At 39.7% G+C, this 20,327-nt stretch overlaps 1 protein-coding gene across 34 annotated transcripts in view; it reads left to right on the top strand.

The window, feature by feature from the left end:
* LOC115253893 (protein muscleblind) overlaps positions 1–20,327 on the top strand; it is a 1,330,915-nt gene that overhangs the window by 903,371 nt on the left and 407,217 nt on the right. For 3 of the 34 annotated variants that reach the window (XR_009999377.1, XM_062860476.1, XM_062860477.1), the window contains exon 1: positions 7,501–7,910. The exons of 3 other annotated variants lie outside the window; for them this stretch is intronic. The gene's annotated coding sequence lies outside the window, so the exon portion shown is untranslated. Of the gene's footprint in view, positions 1–7,443; positions 7,911–20,327 lie in introns of those variants that run through there. 28 more of the 34 variants (XM_062860468.1, XM_062860467.1, XM_062860478.1 and 25 more) reach the window with 26 other exon arrangements.

The following is a 20,327-nucleotide window of genomic DNA, read 5'->3' as shown; positions in this document are numbered from 1 at the left end:
AGTAGAGACAAATTTTCGACCGACCACATAGGGAAACTATGGAACCATCCCGTCGTCGTCGTCCATGATGGTGGTATGGTCGCGATTTTCTGTCGAATACACTACTGCTGCGGACGGAACTGTCCGTCCATGCACCGTGTTTTGTGTGGGGAAAAGTCTTCGACGATGACCCGAGAGGAAGGAAGTTGCAGAACTCGGAACAGCTAGCTGAAATGTAGTTGCATTTTGTTAAAATTGGTTCTTTATTAAACCCATGAAATTCTAATAAATTCTTCAAATTTCCAAAATTCATTTCAGTAATGAAAATGTGAAATGATTTTTGGAAAACCTTACATACTTTGATAAATGTTGGATGACTTTCTGAAAACTGAAAATTTCCAATACAAACAATTTGAAAAAAAAAAAATTGAAACAATTCCATTTATAACTCTAAGTTTCTAACTAGACATGGGTAACTCACTCGCGAGTCGACTCAAAGAATCGATTCGCGAAACCGAGTGAGTGAACCACGATTCTTTTTAAAAGAGTTACGATTCGCTGAAGTTCATAACGAGTACAAGTTGCCGAAAATAGTTGGATTGACTGCGTTCTTGTTTATTAGACACATAAACGTCGCAATCTTTTCCACTTGTTCATATTTCATTCATATGTATTATATTGCCGGCTCGTCCTAGTGATTCGACTATTTAGTGTAAGGAACGAAAATCTGTGTATCCTGTATTTTACTGAGTCGACGTTCATACCTTTCTAGAAAACTGAACATACAAAAAAGGAGTCGGCGGCCAACATCGAAAAATGGCATTTTTCATCAAGTTACGGAAATGCGTTGCTGAATCGGTCAAAAGAGTCGAATCTTTTTTGAGAGTGAATCAGAAGCGATTCACTCTCAAAATTGAATCAGTTTCCCATCTCTATTTCTAACTGAATCCTGACAAACTTTAAAAACTTCCCATTTAAAAGAGATACACTTTAATAATGTCCAAGAAAAATCAGAGATGTATTCGAAAGTATACATATTAGTTCAGTTTTGGTAAACCTTTTTTTTTTTGTCTTTATTAACAAAATGTTTAACCCAAGGCTTGTTCATCTCGGTGATAGTAAACCTTGTTCAAGCAATTTTTCAATGAATTCATGGAAATTGTAAGAAATTATTATGGATGCAACTTGGCGCAGCATTGAATAATATAGAAAATAGGATTTCTAGAGCACATGGGACACCCCCGTAAAAGTGTTACTTGATTTACTTTTCAAAGCAACCTGCATATTGAAAATTGTATCTGTTATTAGTCTTCAAGGATTTTAAAGTTGCTTGCTTTCATGTTGCCCCAAATCTTGTTTTATTGATTCCATTGTTTTCTTAGAATTTTATTTTTTTAGAATTTTTTTTTTTATATTTTTCTAAAATCTAAAATCTTTACCCCTCTAAACTTATCTAATATCTACTTCAAGACCCAGAAATCCACTAAAATCCCCAGAATTTCCTTCTAAATCGCCTTGAGCTCCGAAAAGCTATCGGAATAGCTTGAAGGGTTTTGAAACGCCTTGAAATCCGACAGAAACCCCCCCTTACATTGCATTGGAGTACATTTCTTCTACACTCTACGGTAACCCCCTGAAAGCTTCTGAAAACTTCTCATAACGCCAGAAAATTATCTAAAACGCCTTGAAACTTTTCTTAAAGTTTCTCTGAAACTCCCTTGAATTCGGTTAAGCTTTTGAACCTCCCCCTCCCTTGAATCCCCACGAAATGCTTTGAAACAACAAAAATCAACCCCCCTTGCTGTAGCACCCTGGAAACACTTGAAATCTTTTGAAATGCCTTCAGACTCCAGGAGAACTCCTCAGACTTCCTTTAGGCTTCTGGAGTCTCCTCATCTCTGTACCTAACTGGAAATTCCCTAAGACCTTCCTTTAAACTCTGCCCATAAAGTTCTCTGAAATCTACAAAAATCCTCTAAATCCCTCTGAAATTCACTGAAATGCAAATGCCTTGAACCTCCTTAGTCAAACCTTCTAAGATACCTGTAGACTTCCCTAAAACTCCACTGAAGTTCTCTGAGGCCTTCTGAAACCCCTTGAAATGCCTTGGCACGAATGAAAACGCCCTAATACACCTTAAAAGTTCCTCAAAAAATCCTCCTGAAACGCCATGGACCACTTAGCTCTCCTGCAGCCATCTAGAACCCCGGGTTCTACCTTGAACTAATTAAAACCTCATTTGAAACCTCCTGATGCACCCATAGCCTTCTATTAGACTCTCATGAGGTCTCCTGGAACCTCCTAAATCGTGCCTAAAATTTTATGAAATCCCTACGTCTTGAAACCCTTCGGAAACCCCCTGACATTATCATTACCCTTAAACGTCTCGATAGTCCCAGAAAGGCCTTTCAAAGGTATTCAGAAGCTCCTGTAAGCCTAACAAAGCAGAGCATCCATGAATGCTTCGGCAACGACTTACGCTTCTGAAACTACCCTGTAAACCCTGTAAACTGTAAACTTTTATTAATCTCTGTTGCAGCTTCTTCCTGAAAAACCCTGAAGTCCCCTTGAACCGACTGAAACCCATTGGAAGGCTTAAAAATCATTTGAAAATCTTTCGGAAACCTGTTAAGTCTCCTGAAACTCTGGAAACCCCCCTCAATCGTCTTTAAATGTCTTAATATCATTTTGAAACCCTCTCAAAGCCTCTGATAACCCTGAAACACCTTGAAATCCCTCTATAATTCACTGACGCACTCACAGTCTTCTTTCTAACTCTCCTGAGGCTGTACCTGAAATTCTATAAAACACCATAAAACACCGCTAAACTTCTCTTGATCTCTGCTGCAGTGTCCTGAAACAACCTGAAATCCTCTCAACCCTTTGGAACCGGAGGGGTCAATATGACCCCGGCGATGAAATCGAGCATAAGAAACTTGTTTGAGGCCAGCAAGGTTGCGGCAGCGAAGGCAAAACAATCCGGCTCAAAAGAGTTAAGCCAACTGAAAAATTTTGAAAGTCCTGGGAAAAGCCTTGAATACCTTGGAAGCTCTCATGAAAACCCATGAAGCCTCCTGAAATGCTCGAAAACCTCCTGAATTTCCTTGAAATGCCTTGAAGCCCTTTTGAGACAAGAGCCCTTGAAGCCTCTAATATTTCTGAATGTCTCTCATACGCTTTGCAACGCCTTGAATTCCCTCTGAAACCTCTTTGGAACCTTTCGGGGCTTTCCTGGAAGCCCCAGGACACTCCCATATCCTCGTATTTCGAATCAAAAAGTTATTTTGAACGTACATAAAGCTTAAAGTTCATTGGCACAGATATGTTTGAAAATAGGCAAATTGAAATGACATTTTTTCGAAGAAAAAATCTCTTAAGATCTGGTGGTACGTGAACTCATGGTTTCTCAATGCTAAAGTCAGGGTGCGTTAACCAACCAAGTAACATTTTGATGATCAATTAGTCTTGTAGAGGTTACGAGAACTGTCTTATAAACCTCATATCTTTTATTTTGGTTTTTATGGTTTTTAGGAACTCTTCTAGTGCATGTAATAAAAAAAATGTTACTTGGGACAACTTCGCCACATAATAATCCAGGCTAAATTTAACGTCCACTATACCACTATACCGTCCACGCTCGGCATTCCTGGATTTTTTTTTTTTTTTTTGAATTCATAAAGTATTGTTGGGGTTTCTGATGAATCTATCTAAGATTACGGCTTCCGCTTTTTTAATCTTTGGAAATCTACTCAATATCACGACTAACTCAAACTGCAAATTTTCGGTAATAGCAATCCGGGTGGTCAATTATGATTTTCAAATAACTCAACGTACATATGTACAGATTGGTAAATTATTGATTATTGGGAAAAAATCCACTGCCCAAGTGAGATTTGAACTAGCTTAGTTGGTAAAGCACTTGTCTAGCGAATAAGGGTAGTGAGTTCAAATCTCACCTGTGATGTGGTTGTTTTTTTTTTCTTTTTAAATTAATTAATTATTTATCCATCTGCACATATGTACGTTGAGTTATTTGAAAATCACTATAGATCATTATCAATATAGATATTCTCTTTCCAAACTTCTCACTATTCATTCCTCACTGATAAGTTTTCACTCTCTTCTCACCCTTCTCTCTTTACTGCTCACTCTTCATTTCTCACTATATATTTATTCCTTACTTCACATTCCTCATTTCACACTCCTCACTACTTTACTGCTCATTCCTTACGGTTCACTTCTCATTGCTCACTCTTCACTTCTCACTTATGGCTACTCGTAACTCATTTCTCAGTGCTTAATAATGATTACTGTCATTCCTCACCGCTTATTTTTTACTCCTCTCTACACTGCTTACTTTTAACTCTTGACTTTTCACAGCTCCCTCCTCACTCTTCAATTTTTCGTGTCGACTACTCATTAATTACATGTCACTCACTCCTCACCCGTCAGTAACCTTTCATAGCATCTGTGTTTGTTAGAGGTTTGTGCTAACGTAAGAATCTCAAAAATACACACAGAATGCGACGCGAGACGACATGACACAACACTTATAGTTCTTACAGCACACAACACAGTTGAACCATGTTGAGGATTGGGAGAATGCTAAATTAGTGAAGAATGTCTGAAAAACAGCCCAATTCAATGCCTGGGGTCCATGCACATAGCTGATGGTCCTCTAATAAACGAAGACGATGCCCAAATACAATCCCCCTCTTCAACCTGAAAATGCTGAGTAAAATGTGTTAATGCATCATGTAATCAGTCGAACATCTTCCTGGTCACTACTCACTTCTTCACACTCCTCATTATTTATTCCTTACTGCTTCATCAACACTTTTCACTTCTTATTTTTTATTCCTCACTTATCCTCCTCAGTCCTCACTGCTTAATTCACACCACTCACTTTTCAATCCTCTCTTATCACTCCTTCGTGGTCCTACAACTTCTCTTCACTGATCTTCCATAACTCAAAACTTCTCATTCCTGTTCCTTCATTGCTCACTCCAGATTCTACACTGCTAATTCATCACTCTTCATTGTTCAATTATTATTCTTCACTTCTCATCATGCATAAGGCACCTTCTTAAGCGTTCAAATTGGGACAGTTTATGCTGACCTAGATGCTGACAAATCATGATCAGGGCCCTACATTTTCAATTTCAATTGAAATTTTCAGGCGAAGTTTGTAAACAATGGTTTCAATCGTCAATGGAACCAAGGCGCCGTCGTCGTCGCTCAGCCCAACTGTCATCGTCACCGATGAACCGACGCTGCTGCGTCGTCGCAGATGCCACTTTGTTTCACACTTACAAGCTCAAGCACGCTCGTTCGACATCAAATATTTCTCTGTTATAACTCAATTAATGAGTGTAATAACCGTCAAATCTGTGTTATGTTAATGTATGCTATGCATATTTTACTGAAATAGTTTATTACCCATAAAAATATCAAACAAACATACAAAAAATTTCAATTGAAGCCAAGTCGGTGTGAAAATGAGCCGCCACCCGTCGTTGCGTCGAAGAAAGTGACAAGAAGGGCGGATGAAGCGAAGCGCATGTATGTTGTTTTGAATGTTCCCGTCGTCGGCGTCCGTCCGATGCAGATGGGCGCTCGCTTTCAGCGTCATGTTTTGGTTTCGACGATGTAGGCCCCTGATCATGATAAAATTGACGAGCTACTACTTCTGATTCGTATGCAGAAGACCTTGGGTTCGATTCCGGGCTCGTCCCTTACGTCCTGCTTTGTAGCTTGCTATCTACTTTCTCTATACTCTTTTTTCTACCTCATGTTTAAACTAGCCATCGCTAGAACTACAAACGGATTGATAAAAAAATCGTTTCCCTTCCTTACAACTTTCACAGCAAAGTGTCAATCTGTCATATAACGCCCACAAGTTATGTAACCAAGCAAACTGTGCCGCTTCATAGTAATCTTCGCACAATCTTTCACCTGACGCCTGGCATCCAAGTATCAAAATCAACTAAAAAGAGTGTTCTGTCGCACAATCCGAAGTTCCGAAAAAAAGTAGCGAAAATACCTGCAAAAATACCTTAAACCATTCAAAAAATTATTATTTTAGCTAAAAAATCAAGATAATTCAGACAAAAGCCACTTTTAAAGCGCGAAAATTCTTATCCAACCTGCAAACCCTGTTCTTAATACAAAACCTTAGATTTATCTTTTTATGGAACTTAACCCATTGACGCCCAGCGATGTTTTTTGAGATCGGATGCCTCGAAAGCCCAGTGATCTATTTCAAGATCAGTTACATTTGCGATTAACGTGGAGAAATAAGGCATGTTGGAAAACTAGCGTCTTCAGCAAATTTGTTGAGAAAAGGTCGCTTGGTTGCGCTAGCGAGTCTTAAAAGTTCTAAATTTCTGTATTTCGATAATCAGACTACGTACAAGAATGACCGTTGGTTGGATAGTGAAGGTGTTTCCGAATTCAGATATTTTTTAAAAAAACGTTTTTTTGTTGTTCAGAGAGATTTTTGCCAACACTTTTTTGGAAATTTTAGACGGATCATGCTAAAACCGAGCCCACAAAACGAGAACGATTGCAAGTTCTAATTCCCTGAAGAAGGTGTAATAAACACCGAAACGTCGGATGAAGAACGATATTTAGTCGTTTGATTGCGTTTGATGACTGCGAAGCCGAAAAACTTCCCTGGTTATACAGAGTTTTCAGTCGATAGCGCTCTACGGTAGAAGAATTTCTTCATCGGCAAAGTTTATCAGGACATCAAGAGCAATCTAGTTGATTCAAAGTTCATCCACTAAGATGTATAGCTCGAAATGGTGACGTGCTGGAGCAAATCTGAGCCCGGGTTCGGATTCAGCGACCCAAAATACGTCGGGGACACATCAGTTTGCTCTTGAGATAGACCGACAGTTAATTTTTGTATCGCTGTGTAATCAACGAGTTGATTCTAGATTTATCCACTAGGTGGCACTAGTGCGTCTGAGAAATTATAAGCTTCTGTAACTCGGGAGTCAGACTGTGTAGAGGAATTTGGTTTTCGGAAAAGCTGATAAGGACATCACGAGCTATCTAATTAAACTAGTTGATTCTTGGTTTATCTTATAGGTGGCGCTTGATTCATGATTTAGTTGATAGGTGGCGCTAGTGAGTATTAAAGATCTCAACTTCGGCTAAGTTGTTTAAGGCATCAAGAGATATCAGATGGTGTACTAGTGCATTCTAGAATCATCAGATAGGTTCAAGTAAACCAGTTTATCAAATAGAAGTTTATGATTTAACCCTCCTTCGACATTAGGGTCATTTTTTACCCAAATCATAAGTTCAAAAATAATCTTAAATCAACTTTTTGAAAAACAGTTTCAATTATCTTCCTTCTAAAATTCATAACAAATTACGGATTGGTAAGTCTCTTTGCCAGGCTGCAAATGTATCAGTTTCAATTTATTTTCATACACTGTGATTACTACAATCAAAGTTTATAAGGTGAATAACTGATAAACTTTGATTGTAGTAATATGTGTAATTGTGAAAAATAAAGAATTAGCCAAAGGTTAGGCTTTTTCAAACCTTTAAGCCTATTTAAAAATATTTATGATTATTGCCCTGTAACCTCCTCCCACTCGGGATAAACCATGGGAACTGAATCACTATATCTGCCTAGAGCTAGAGCTAAATACCAACGACGGCGACAACGACGACGACGACGTAATCGCCTCGCCTCGCCCGCGTATTGGTAGTTGAGGAAAACTCGGGGAAAACTGTCAGTCGAAGAGCCAGTTGGTTTGGTGGTTCGGAGCTTAGTGCTACGAGTGATTTTCGCCGTTTCGCGCGTACATTTCCCTAGTTTTCGGACGCGTGATCGTTTCTTCCCAGTATACACCATCGCAGCTCATCTCGTTTTGGGAAAACAGGTCGGCAGTCCACCGTGCTACTACTAAATTGTGAGTATTTTTGGCACATTCCAGAAAAGATTGTGGCATCTAGAAGCCCCGGTTGGAGGCGAAAAAAGAATTTGTGTTAATCTAAACATTTATTAATCATGACGAATGGTTTTGTGCGTAAACATGCTGTGCACAGGCATTCACAGCCAAGCTCGGAAGTGAGTGAGAGTCGGATTTGCGAAAAGCCGGCCACAGTGTTCGGGGATAATTATCGAGTTGATGAGGGAGGGTGGGTGCCGGGAATGGCGAGATGTGCGGAGAGGCTTTAAATTTATTTTTACGCCAAATCGCTCAAGTGAAATAAGCCATCATTCTCGTGCCGTGCCGGGGGTGTGAAAATGGTCGTTAAACGATCAGGATGAATGAGTGTGTAAATAATAAAATGAGAGATATTATAAACTAAACAGCCATCGTACATCGTACCACGTGCCATACGTTTCCTTTGCGCTCTGGTTGTTGGCACTGGCTGGGGGGGGCCAAGAGCAGTGCAATTTCGACGTGATTTCCGCACAGTGATTAAGCATCGGCAATGAAAGTCGAAAAGATGGCTCAATCAACGCTTGTTCGGTGCCCACAGGGAGCGTAATTGATTGAGCCTGTGGTGCTTCTTTGCGAAACTGTTGAAAAGATTTCGAACGACTCTGCCAGACAATTTGCTAAAATTCAAAACCGCTTCAAAGTTTAATTCCAAACTAATTCCCTCTCTCAACTGGACATCACCGTCACCAGAACATTGCAGCACAAATTTATCACGCCCATCGCAGCTATTAATCAAGCCGATCAGCGAATTCAAGACATTGCGACTCATTTACGCTCGGCTGCAGCAAACCCCGGACGGCAGCCGTCACCATTCACCGACCGACACTGGCTTAAGCCCTCGAAGCCAACAACAGTCCAACACGAAGAAGGGTCATCGGCTAACCGAGGCGACAGAGGTTATCCTCTGATTAGAAACTAATTGATATATCACTGCTGCTGGTGTTGGTGCTGGTGCCGTGTCCAGTACCGCCAATCTGTACGCAACACTGAACCGGGCTGGCCCCACTCGGGAAACCTTTCCTATTAATCCTTAGCCATCAATAAAATGTCCGCCAGAGCAGGACACAACACAACTCACACAATCGCTTGCCTTCCCAACCATCAGGAATCAGGACGGACCATCTATCTTTGGCTCGATAAACGGGACCATCCACTGACTGGTAGATACGGAAGCGAAACCCACATCGACCAGCCTGCCCTCTCGGGCTCTCGGTCAACTGTCCCGCTTTTGAAGCCACGAACCACACTGAGGACGACGACGGTGCTCTCGAACGCTCCCACATCATTTGCCCTACGCTGACGCCGTATTATAGCTCTCTTGCCGGCGTCGTCGTTCGGGAAGCAAGGTGCCATTCATACATTATCATTAGCATAGCCCCCCATCGAACCGTCGTCGACGTCGTCGGTCATCCACTCGGTGTCGCCGTTCGCCCCTAGTACAGACCCATAAATTTCAATCAAAAATCGCTCGTCCGCATTTTACGAAATCCGTCCCTACTTGATAACTAAATTCAATCAGTGCTAATTATAAATTAATGATGAATAATCATGGAACGTGTCGGATGGACGGCGGCGATGACCCGTCCACAACCAGCGTGGACTTCACCATCGGGTGTATGGGGAAAGAGCCTTTCAGGCTTCCGTCGTCGTTTCTTGGAAGAGCGGTTGTCTTTGCGCTGAGTTTTCCAGTTGGCGCCATGGCACTAGGAGGACACCGAAGATGGGCTCAGTTTGATGGCCGTTTGGAAAACGAACGATCACCAACGAGAGCAAGAGTGGCAAATAACGAGCCGGTTGCTTCCACGGTTCACGGTCAGAGTGTGGCTGAATAACTCACACTAGGCAAATGGACCCGGTGCCATGGGCATTTCCATGTCATTACGCTCATTATACGGCAGCCGGTGCCGTGGATGTGACTGAGCCTGGAAAACACTACTGATGACGAATAGAACTGAACTGGAGACAGAAGAATCCTGGTGTGGTGTAGAAGCGATAAACGTGCAGGCTTTCTGCAAGACCATGCTTGAGGGTAACGGTTTCAATTCCCGAACGGGAACGACCCTTAAACTTTTCGCTTATATTCAGGGATTGCTTAAGTAATTCGCTCAGGGTTTTTGTTTTCTGAAATAACTGTATTCATTTTGCTTCTAGGAATTATTTTAGAAAATCTTTCAAAGATTTTTTGAGAAATTTTTTCGAAATTCTCCCAAAAACTTCCCCTAGGATTCCTTTACAAATCCTTTCAGGAAGTCTCTAAACATGTCAGGAGGAATTCCTTTGCGGATTCTTCTAAAAACTCTTCCTAGAATTCATTTGGAAATTTTCTTCAGGGATTGCTGTACAAATTCTTCGGAGATTCCTTCAGAAATTTCAGAAAAAAAATCTTAATTTTTTTCATTTAATTCATTTTATAAAAAAAAACAAGAATTTTCTCCAAAATTTTCTTCTTCCCAGAGATTTTCAAGACATTCTTCTGGGGGTTTTCAGAAAATCTTTCGAAAATTTCTTAAGAAATTCCTCCAGTGATTTCATCGGAAATTTCTTCAAAGATTCCTTAGAAAAAATTAAATGCGTTCTTTCACAAAACCTTCAGGGGATATTTCAATTTATTAGTAAATTTTAAATTCCTCCACGAAGTTTTTGGAAATTCCTCCACTTTCCAGCGTAAAGTTGGATGGATTTTGTTTTTGAAATTTCTTCAGAAGTTCCTTCAGAAATTCTTCCGCACGTTTAAATAAATTCGTCCAAGCTTTCGTTGAAAATTTTGCTCATGATTCCTTAGGAAATTTCACCATAAATTCTTTCAAAAATTCTCCCAAACCCACAAGAAAAAATGTTCACATTTTTTAATTTGGAAAATCTTACATGGATTGCTACAGAATTTCCTCCATGAATTCTCACCAAGAATTACATTATGAATTCTTCTAGAGATTGCTCCAGAAATTTCTTCAGGGATTATTATAAAAAAAAAACTTCAAAGATTCATTCAAAAACTCTTTCAGGGGGTGTTCTAAGAAGCCTCAAAAAATCCAAAGGATTCCTTCATGCATTTTATCAGGGATTCCTACAGAAATTTCATCAAAGTTGTTTTTACAAAATCTTACATGAATTGCTGTAGAAATTTCTCCATAATTTTTCAAATCCCACAAGATTTTTTAGATGTTTTTCCAAAGATTACTTTAGAATTTTGTCTAGATGTATTCCTTATGTCTTTTTGGCATTCCTTCAAATATTCCATCGGATGGTCTCCTTTAGGTATTCAGAAAATTTGTTTGGACGTCCCATTAAATTCGACCATGATTCCTTCAGAAATTTCTCCACAGATTCTTCTAGAAATTTTTCCACGAATTCCTTCTTGGATTATTTGAAAAGAAATTCTTCCAAAAATCCATGCAGAAATTTTCTTTATGAATTCCTTCAAACATTCAACAAGGCATGAAATGTAACAATTTTTTTATTAGAAAATCTTACGTGGATTCCTATATGAATTTCTTCTTCAGAAACTCAACCCTGGTAATCCTTCAGTAATTCTTCTTGAGATTTCTCCAGCAGTTGTTTTCAGGGATTGTCTTAAAAATCCGTCACAGATTCCTAACATGTTTTTTTTTCGAAATTTTCTAGAAAATTTCTCCAAGGGTTTCTATAGCATTTTTTCGAGAATTTTTTTCACGTGTTTCATCAGATATTCCTTCAGAAATTCTTCAAAGGATTCCTCCAAAGTTTTTTATAAAGTTTTTTTTATCTTGCATAATTGGTTAAGAAATGCATCATGATTATTTTTTTTTTCCAAAAATTCTGCAAGGTTTCATCTAGAAATTTGCCCAGGAATTGCATCAGAAGTTCAAAAAGATGTTTCTCCCATTTTTTTCATGTATTTTTTTTTTTAATTTCTTCAGGTATTTCGTCTGTAATTCTTCCGCTTGTTTCCCATTGAAAATGCCGCCAAACATTCCTTCGGAAATTTTCTCGTAGATTCTTCCCGAAAGAATTCCTTCATGGATTATTTCATAAAATCTTCCAAAGAATGTCTCAGAAACTTTATATTGGATTTCTTTAAAAATTTTGCTAGTGAATAAATGTTATACGCATTTTTTAGAACATATGTCATAGATTGCTTCGGAAATTTCACCATGAATTTCTTCAATAATTTTCTCAATGGATTCTTTTATAAAACTTTCTTGAGATTTCTCAAAAAAAATCCTCAAAGCAATCCTTTAAAAAAAAACCAGATTAATCCACCTAGTGGTGATAGTGCCTTTCTCGTCAAATATGTACTCATGGTTTTTCCATCGACGTTAGCCAAAATGTTCCTGAATCCTGAGAGCACTTTATATAGAAAAACAACAATTTTAACAAAGCCATCATCGGTTTGGGAAACTTATTGATGGTACATATTGCGATGTTATGTTCAACAGCAAAACAGAGCTGAACAATATCAGACCTCTCAGTTGACTGCTTGACCAACTTAACTTAACGATTGTGCATTGGGGTCATTATGACCCCATTCCATGTACTACGGCAGTGGAGTGAGCGTTAGCACATGCATGAAGAAGGTTAACTTTATTCATATTATTGCACGATTTTGGTTCACTTCTACATATTTAATCACTTCATCAGGTTATCAAAAACGCCGCTTTGGCTTACCACTTCCGGCGAGTTGCTCTTCTACATTTTACCACTTCCGGCGGGTTACTCGTCTCTTCACCAGCTCTGGAAAACAAACGGTTCTCCCAAATATGATCTGAGATTATTTACTGGCTAACCGTTTATCATGTTACTGTATAAGTCATTGTTATGTCACATATAATGGTTCTCTTTTACGTTTGACCTTTTCTGGCTGAAAAAGCCTAAAAAGCCGTGATTTGAGGTATCGCATTCATGGGTTTGGTTTCACTTCCGGCACGGAACCGGTTGCGGATCACTGCCGTTAGATTCTTAAATAGTCTGAGCCTATTTGCTTGCTCACGTGTATTAGGCTATCAAAAAAGTCGCGCTTTGCTGTGTCGCATGCATGGGTTTGGTTCAATTTTATATTTATCCGCTTTTGGAGGGATACCCGGAACTAGTTTCGGCACTACTGGCAATCCCTTATGTGGTCTAAGCCTTCTTATTTGATAACTGGTCATCAAGTTGTCGGAAAAGCCGTGATTTGGTATGCTGCATGCATAAGTTTTGTTCACTTTTATATACGGCTACTTCCGGCGGGACATCCAGAACAGGTTCCGGAAAACTACCGGTTCAGATATGGTCTGAGACTGTTTTCTTGCTAACTGTTTATCAGGTTATTGAAATTGCCGCGATTTGATGTGTTGCATGCATAGTTCTGGATCACTTTTATATTTGTCCACTTCCATCGGGGCATCCGGAACCGGTTCCGGAACACTACCAGTTCAGATGTGGTCTGCGTCTATTTTCTTGCCAGCTTTCATTAGGTTATCTAAAAACCCACGCTTTGATATGTCGCATGCATGGGTTTGGTTCACTTTTATAATTGGCCACTTTCGGCAGGACACCCGGAACCGGTTCCGGAACACTACCGGTTAAAATATGGTCTGAGACTGTTTTCTTGCTAACTGTTCATCAGGTTATCGAAATTGCCGTAATTTGATGTGTCGCAAGCATAGCATTGGATCACTTTTATATGGCCACTTCCAGCAGGACACATGGAACCGGTTCCGGAACACTACCGGATCAGACATGGCCTGAGTCTGTTTTATTGCTAACTGTTTATCAAGTAATCAAAAATGCCGCAGTTTGATGTGTCGCATGCATGGGTTTGGATCATTTTTATATTTACCACTTCCAGCGGAACATCCGGAACCGGTTCCGGAACACTACCGGTTCAGATATGGTCTGAAACTGTTTTCTTGCAAACTGTTCATCAGGTTATCGGAATAGACGTAATTTGATGTGTCGCATGCATAGATTTGGCTCACTTTTATATTTGGCCACTTCCGGCGGGACACCCGGAACCGGTTCCGGAATACTACCGGTTCAGATATGGTGTGAGTCTGTTTTATTGCTAACTGTTTATCAGGTAATCGAAAATGCCGCAGTTTGATGTGTCGCATGTATGTGTTTGTTACATTTTTATGTATGGCCCCTTCCAAGGGTACTGGTCCGGAACACCTAAATGGCCATAACTCCGGAACGGCTAGACCGATCCGAACCATTTTCAATAGGAAATAATGGGACCAGATTCCGCGTCGAATGAACCGTCGGTCATAAAAATCGGTTGAGGTTTACTGCCAAAAAGTGATGTGAGTTTATTTTGTACACACACATACTCACACACACACATACACACACACATACATACACACACACAGACATCACCTCAATTCGTCGAGCTGAGTTGATTGGTATATGTGACTCGACCCTCCGGGCCTTCTATCAAAAAGTCATTTTTGGAGTGAACATATAGCCTTTCCAGTACACTTAGTGTACGAGAAAGGCAAAAACCTGCAGTAGATTTCTTTAGAAATTAAAGGCAAGAATTTCATATTTTTTCAAAGGATTTCTTCCGAAAACAGTTTCAAAATTCCTTCTGAAATACTTCAAGTATTCCTTTAAATAATCTTCCATGGGTTCCTGGGATTATTTCAAATAACCTTTCAGGAAAAAAATCCCAGAGATTTCTTTCAAAATTACTTCAGAATTTTTTGTGAGAGATTATTCAACAAAATCATCCATGAACTGCTTCAGAAACTCCTTCAGAGTTTCGTTCTAAACGCCTTCCATAGATTTCACTAGTAATTTCTACAGGGTTTTCTATAATAAATCCCCCAGAATTTCCTTCAGAAATTTGATAAAAAATCCAAAACCCAGTAATTCTTTAAAAAATCCCTAAATTTTTATTTTTTTTTTTAAAGAGATCCTTGTCTTTTCAAATCCCACTCAACATTTCTTTCGAAATTCTTCCAGACATTATATTATATCATATTCAATAGATTATTTCTAAAAGTTCCTGCCAAACATTTTTAGGGAATTCATATAGAGATTCCATTGAAAAAATGGATTCTTTCACAAAATCTTCAAGGAATTCATATCGAAAACCTTCCTGGAATACGTTTCAAAAATATTTTCAGGAATTTCCGCAATAATATTACCAGAGAAAAATCCCTCTCAAAATGTCTTCTGAAATTCTTCCAGAAATTCCTCTATATTATCTCCATTTGATTATTCAAATAATTCCTCTCAAGCAGCCTTGAGAAGTTCTTACAGAGCTTCCATAAAAAATCCAGAGATGGTTTCAGAATTTTTTTAGGGATTATTTTCAAAAAATTTAGAAGGATCCCTATCAAAGAATCTTCCACTAACACCTTCATAAATTTCTACAGAGATTCATTATAGAAATCTTGCATGAATTGCTTCAGAAAACTATCCATGAACTTCTTCAGACTAAGCGTTCCCTAGATTTCCGCAGTGATTCCTCCATGGATTCGTTAAGAAAAAAAAACAAGAATTTTTTCAGACATTTTTTCAGTGATTTCTAAAAGTCTTTCAAGGATTCATCAAGTTCTTTTTTTACATATGCTTCCTTAGAAAGGCATCTATGTTTTCTTCCGAATTTTTCCAGACATTATTTCATAAAATTTTCAAAATAATCCTCCCATGCAACCTAAATTTTCACAGAGATTCCAATAATGTGGAGCCTCGTAGCCGTGCGGTTAGGGTCACCAAGCTTCTAATCGCACCATGCTGTGGGGTGAGGGTTCGATTCCCGCTCCGGGCGATGAAACATTTCGTGAGAATAGTTTCGTCTCCGTATCCATTGGTGCATGCTCCGTGTTTGTCCCTTGTCTAGTGTTAAGTTAAAATTCAGTCTGTACAGCCTCTGGCTGAAGACGGTGTCCGCGTCTTTAAGGACATTATATGACGAAGCCATACCTCAAATTTTCAAGAGCACGAGCTGAATGAACCAAACGACGGATTGCGCTGAAAAGTTGATCGATTGGTCACACCCCGGTGGTGACCAATCGATCAATTTTTCAGCGCAATCCGTCGTTTGGTTCATTCAGCTCGTGCTCTTGAAAATTTGAGGTGTGGCTTCGTCATATATTCACCTTAAAATCTCCAGCGGTTCTTTCAAGGGATTCCTTTTGAAAATCCTCTACAGGTTCTTTCAGAAAAATTTCCAAGCATTCCTTCAAAACTTCTCCAGTTCATGGATATCTTTCATGAACTGCTTCAGAAAATTGTTCATTAGTTTATAAAGAAATCCCGCAGGGGATGCCTCAAGAAATTTCTTCATGGATTCTACTAAAAATCCATGATATTTTATTAGAAACTATTTTGGAGATACTTTCCTAACGTTTTCTTTAGAAATTCTACCAGGTATTTCTTGAGAAAATTCCTCAAGTGTTTATTGACTTCTCAAGAATCGCACCATTGTATTTTGTACAACAAGTTGAAAAAGTCTCAATTTTAAAATATAAACAGTGTAAACGCGGTGCTGGCAGTTTTGACCAATTTCCTTTATTCATTCAAAGATTTTTTCAAAAATTCCTCTAGAGATTCATCCAGAAATTTATCCAAAGTTGCTTTTAAAAATACCTGCACTCCTTCTACAATTTCTTCACGGGCTGATTTAATTCTTTCAAGTTTTTTGTTCTGAAAATCTTCCATGAATTCTTTCAGAAATCTCTACAAGAATTCTTTCAGAGATTATAGCAAGTAATCTTTCGGAAATTCTGCCAAAAATTATCCCAAGGTTCTTTTAAAATTCCTGCGTTTCTTCCAAAACTGTAACACGGGTTTCTCTCAAAATACTTTCAGGTTTTCTTTTGCAAATCGTTCGCGGATTTTCACAGAAATCATTACAAGGTTTCTTTCAATGATTGGTCCAGGATTATCTTTCAAAAGTTCTTCCAGTGATTTTTTTCAGATTTTTTTTTTCAAAGCTCATTTAAGAGATTCATATAGGTATTTCGTCACGAACTACTTCAGGTACTCCGTCAGGAATTTATTCGGAGATTTCATTGGATATTCCCGAAACTATTTCTCCAGAAATTACTCTAGGGGTTCATAAAAATATTCCTGCAAGTATTTGTATAATGGTTTACGCAGATTTTTTTAGGGATTCCTGCAAAAATTCATACAGAGATTTGTGGGAATCTATTCGGGTATTTTTCCGAAGTCCCCAGTTAGCCTAGTGATTAAGACTATGGATCGTCAAACCGGAGACGGCGGGTTCGATTCCCATTCCAGTCGGGAAAATTTTCTCGATTCCCTGGACATAGTGTATCATTGAACTTGCCTCACAATATACAAATTCATGCAAAGGCAGGCAAAGAAAGCCCTTCAATTAATAACCATAGAAATGCTTAAAGAACACTAAGGCCAAGTCCCACTGGGAGCGTAGAGCCACAAAGAAGAAGAAGATCTTTTTCCAAAATACTTCAGAATTTTTTTCAAGTTCTCATCTAAGGATACCTCTTTAAATATATCCACTGATTATTTTAGAAACTCTTTCAAACATTTTCCCAGAAGCGTAATTCTACGGTAAAGATCTCTAGATCAACGATGGAAATCTTGGAAATCTGCAGAGGTTGCCACTTTACTCCACAACGTGAGTCTTTGATGTCCACAGCGAATCTCCGGATGCAATTGCATGATTATCCGAACTCCCGATTGCTTGGTGGAATACCCCAGGTTTCACGGCAGAAGCTTGCCGATTCCATGGCAGAAATCTCTGTATTCTTTGATAGAAATTTCCTGATTCCATGTCAAAGATCTCAGGATTGTACAGCAAAAATCTGCAGGTTCCTGAGCGGGATCTGAAAAGATTGTGAAATCTCAAATATCTATATTCAAAAGCGGCAATCTGCAGACTCATCGGTGGAAATTTAAGGATTTTTCGGTGGGAATCTTGGGATTCCACTGCAGGAATTTTCTGATTGTATGTATGCCAGTAATTATCGGCATCCACGGCAGGGATTTCTGAATCTCTCAGAATCTTCAGGTAATTTTCAAAAAATTCTCAAAAAAAAATCCATCGCAGGGTAAGATCCATCGCAGGTGCGAAGAAATGCTTCTAACGGAATTTTTTTTTAAATCGCTTTAAAAAAAGACACTACACCGTCTTCAACCAGAGGTTGCACAGACTGAACAATCACTTACATTGGGCAACGGACAATACGGAACACCCAGTGGACCAATGAAGGATTTTTCGTTTGACGAAAAGTTTCCTCCGACTGGAGCGGGTATCGAACCCTCACTCCGTGGCACTCACAATACGCCAAAACGACTGACGCCACTAACCGCACGGCCACGAAGCCCACAGACAGACAGACAGAACTTAAGTAGAAACTTCTAACTGAGAGGCATTCGTGTCCAAAACATTTAAAATCTCAGGAGTGGCAGACCGAACTTTTGAGTTACATAAGGGCTTCATGTGGACTTCTCTACAGTCTGTGAATTCAATCATGTTGAACAATCTTTACCACTTGGTTGCACCTTATCCATTAGCCATTCAACTTTTTTGAATCCAGCCTCATACTGCTACGTAACTAATGCAAAACCACGGTTGTTTCTCTCATGAACGGGGGAGTTAGCACCAAACTGCAACTTATCCCAAAAGACTGTGCATCGTTTTCGTTTACCACCATCTGGTTACATAAACAAAACCCGAATAGCAGACCTTCGCAGCTCTATAGCTCTTCTGGAAGTCCAGAATTTTACAAAACAAAACGTTTATCTCGTTTGGGGTGCTTTTGCCTCTCAACGTAACCCACCCGACAACGGGGCGACTAACACACTTGGTGGAACTCAAGGGAACCGGCGATGTTGAGTATCTCTGTCCGCCGGACTCTGAATGGAAGTGAAAGCCAACCGATGTCGTCATCATTCGATTGAAGCATCCCTACTATGTGGTGTGGTGGCGATACTAGGTTCATCCGTCCATTCATTCCGGTGCTGATGATGATGCTCCGGGAAGTAAACGACCGGAAAGGTTCTTCCTCGTTCGTCGTCGGTGTGTAACAAATGTGCAGCTATATTATAATCATGCGGCCCGGACGACGACGGAATGGGACGAACCGAAGTGATGATACACTCTGGATCTGAATCCATCCTTGGCATTGGCACAAGAACGGACCACTCCCAAGGGGGTGATAGACAATTTGACATTGTTTTGAGGCTTTACATAATTTGGCTTTTCGATAGAGAGAGTGTGCGTGTGTGTTTGTGTGTGTCTGTGCGGTTTCCATTTCATAGACATTCTCAACGTCGATATGCTGAGGAGGAGAACTCGGAGAACTGAAGAACAGAAATTTCATCATCATAATCGTTAGTGCTGAGTGATGTTGCACCTCGGGACGAACCCCATCATCATCCCTGTCCGGATCGTTCAAATCAAGCCAATCGGAAAGATTGCTTTCTGCTTTCGTTCGTATCCTGATGATGGTGTTGTTGGTGCAGGGGTACGGAGGAGGAAAAGGATAATCACCATTTTGCTGATTTCGGTTTGATCCCAATCTCAATAACAATTACGCAAGCAGCGTTCCACAACAAACGACGAAAAGAAAACTTCAGAATCTTGTTAGATCATCGAAACTGCACACCGCAATCAAATCCAATCGACATAAGTAGCATTCTAAAAAAAACCACTTGAGAGCAAAAACGGAATCAAACACGTGCCTTCCCAGAACAGGACGATTACGTTTTCACAATCCACCATCCGAAAAAAAAGTCCTTTAAGAGATTACGCCAATTGGTGGTGCACATGGGAGAGGGCAATCCCTTTTCATTCATGTCCTGATCCTGAACGAAGCGCCACCACAATAAAAGATCATAGAAGAAGGAAACCATGCCCGTTCAAACCAGACTCAAACATCCCGAAACGAAGGAAAAGGTGTCAACCTTTCGGAGCAAACCAAGGACTCATATTCCTTGTTGGGACACCTTTCACCTTTCTTCCCCTACCGTGTTTCTTTTGTATAGTTGCGATTACTCAACTCAAGGTGCTGTACGGCAGCGACACGAGTCAATTCGGCATCTTTCATATTTCTCCGTTCTTCTTTTTGGGTGCGTAAAGGCGTCCACCTTGTTTTGATTCATGTCTCTATTTTGGGCAATAAATCGTTTATTCTCGACCCGGTTGGATGGATTTGAATAGGTTGAGCTCTCTTCCCTAGGTGCTTGCTCTACAGGACCGAAGGAGAGGAATTTTTCGAGCACGTGTGAATGGAATCTATTCGATATGCATCTCTACGAATGGGACGGGACGGTTGATGCTTCTGGAAAGGGGAAGAAAGATAATCGCATGCGAACACGTGCCGGACCCGGTGCTGGGAATTATTCCAGTTTCCAATTGAGTTTGAATCGGTGAAATTCTTACGAATGTTGATTCATTTTGGAAATTTGTTCAGTCCTGCA

This window comes from Aedes albopictus, chromosome 3 (assembly GCF_035046485.1).
Source record: "Aedes albopictus strain Foshan chromosome 3, AalbF5, whole genome shotgun sequence".
NCBI lineage: Eukaryota > Metazoa > Arthropoda > Insecta > Diptera > Culicidae > Aedes > Aedes albopictus.
The sequence above is the reverse complement of the archived record's forward strand: the minus strand, read 5'-3'. Positions and strand labels throughout refer to the sequence as shown.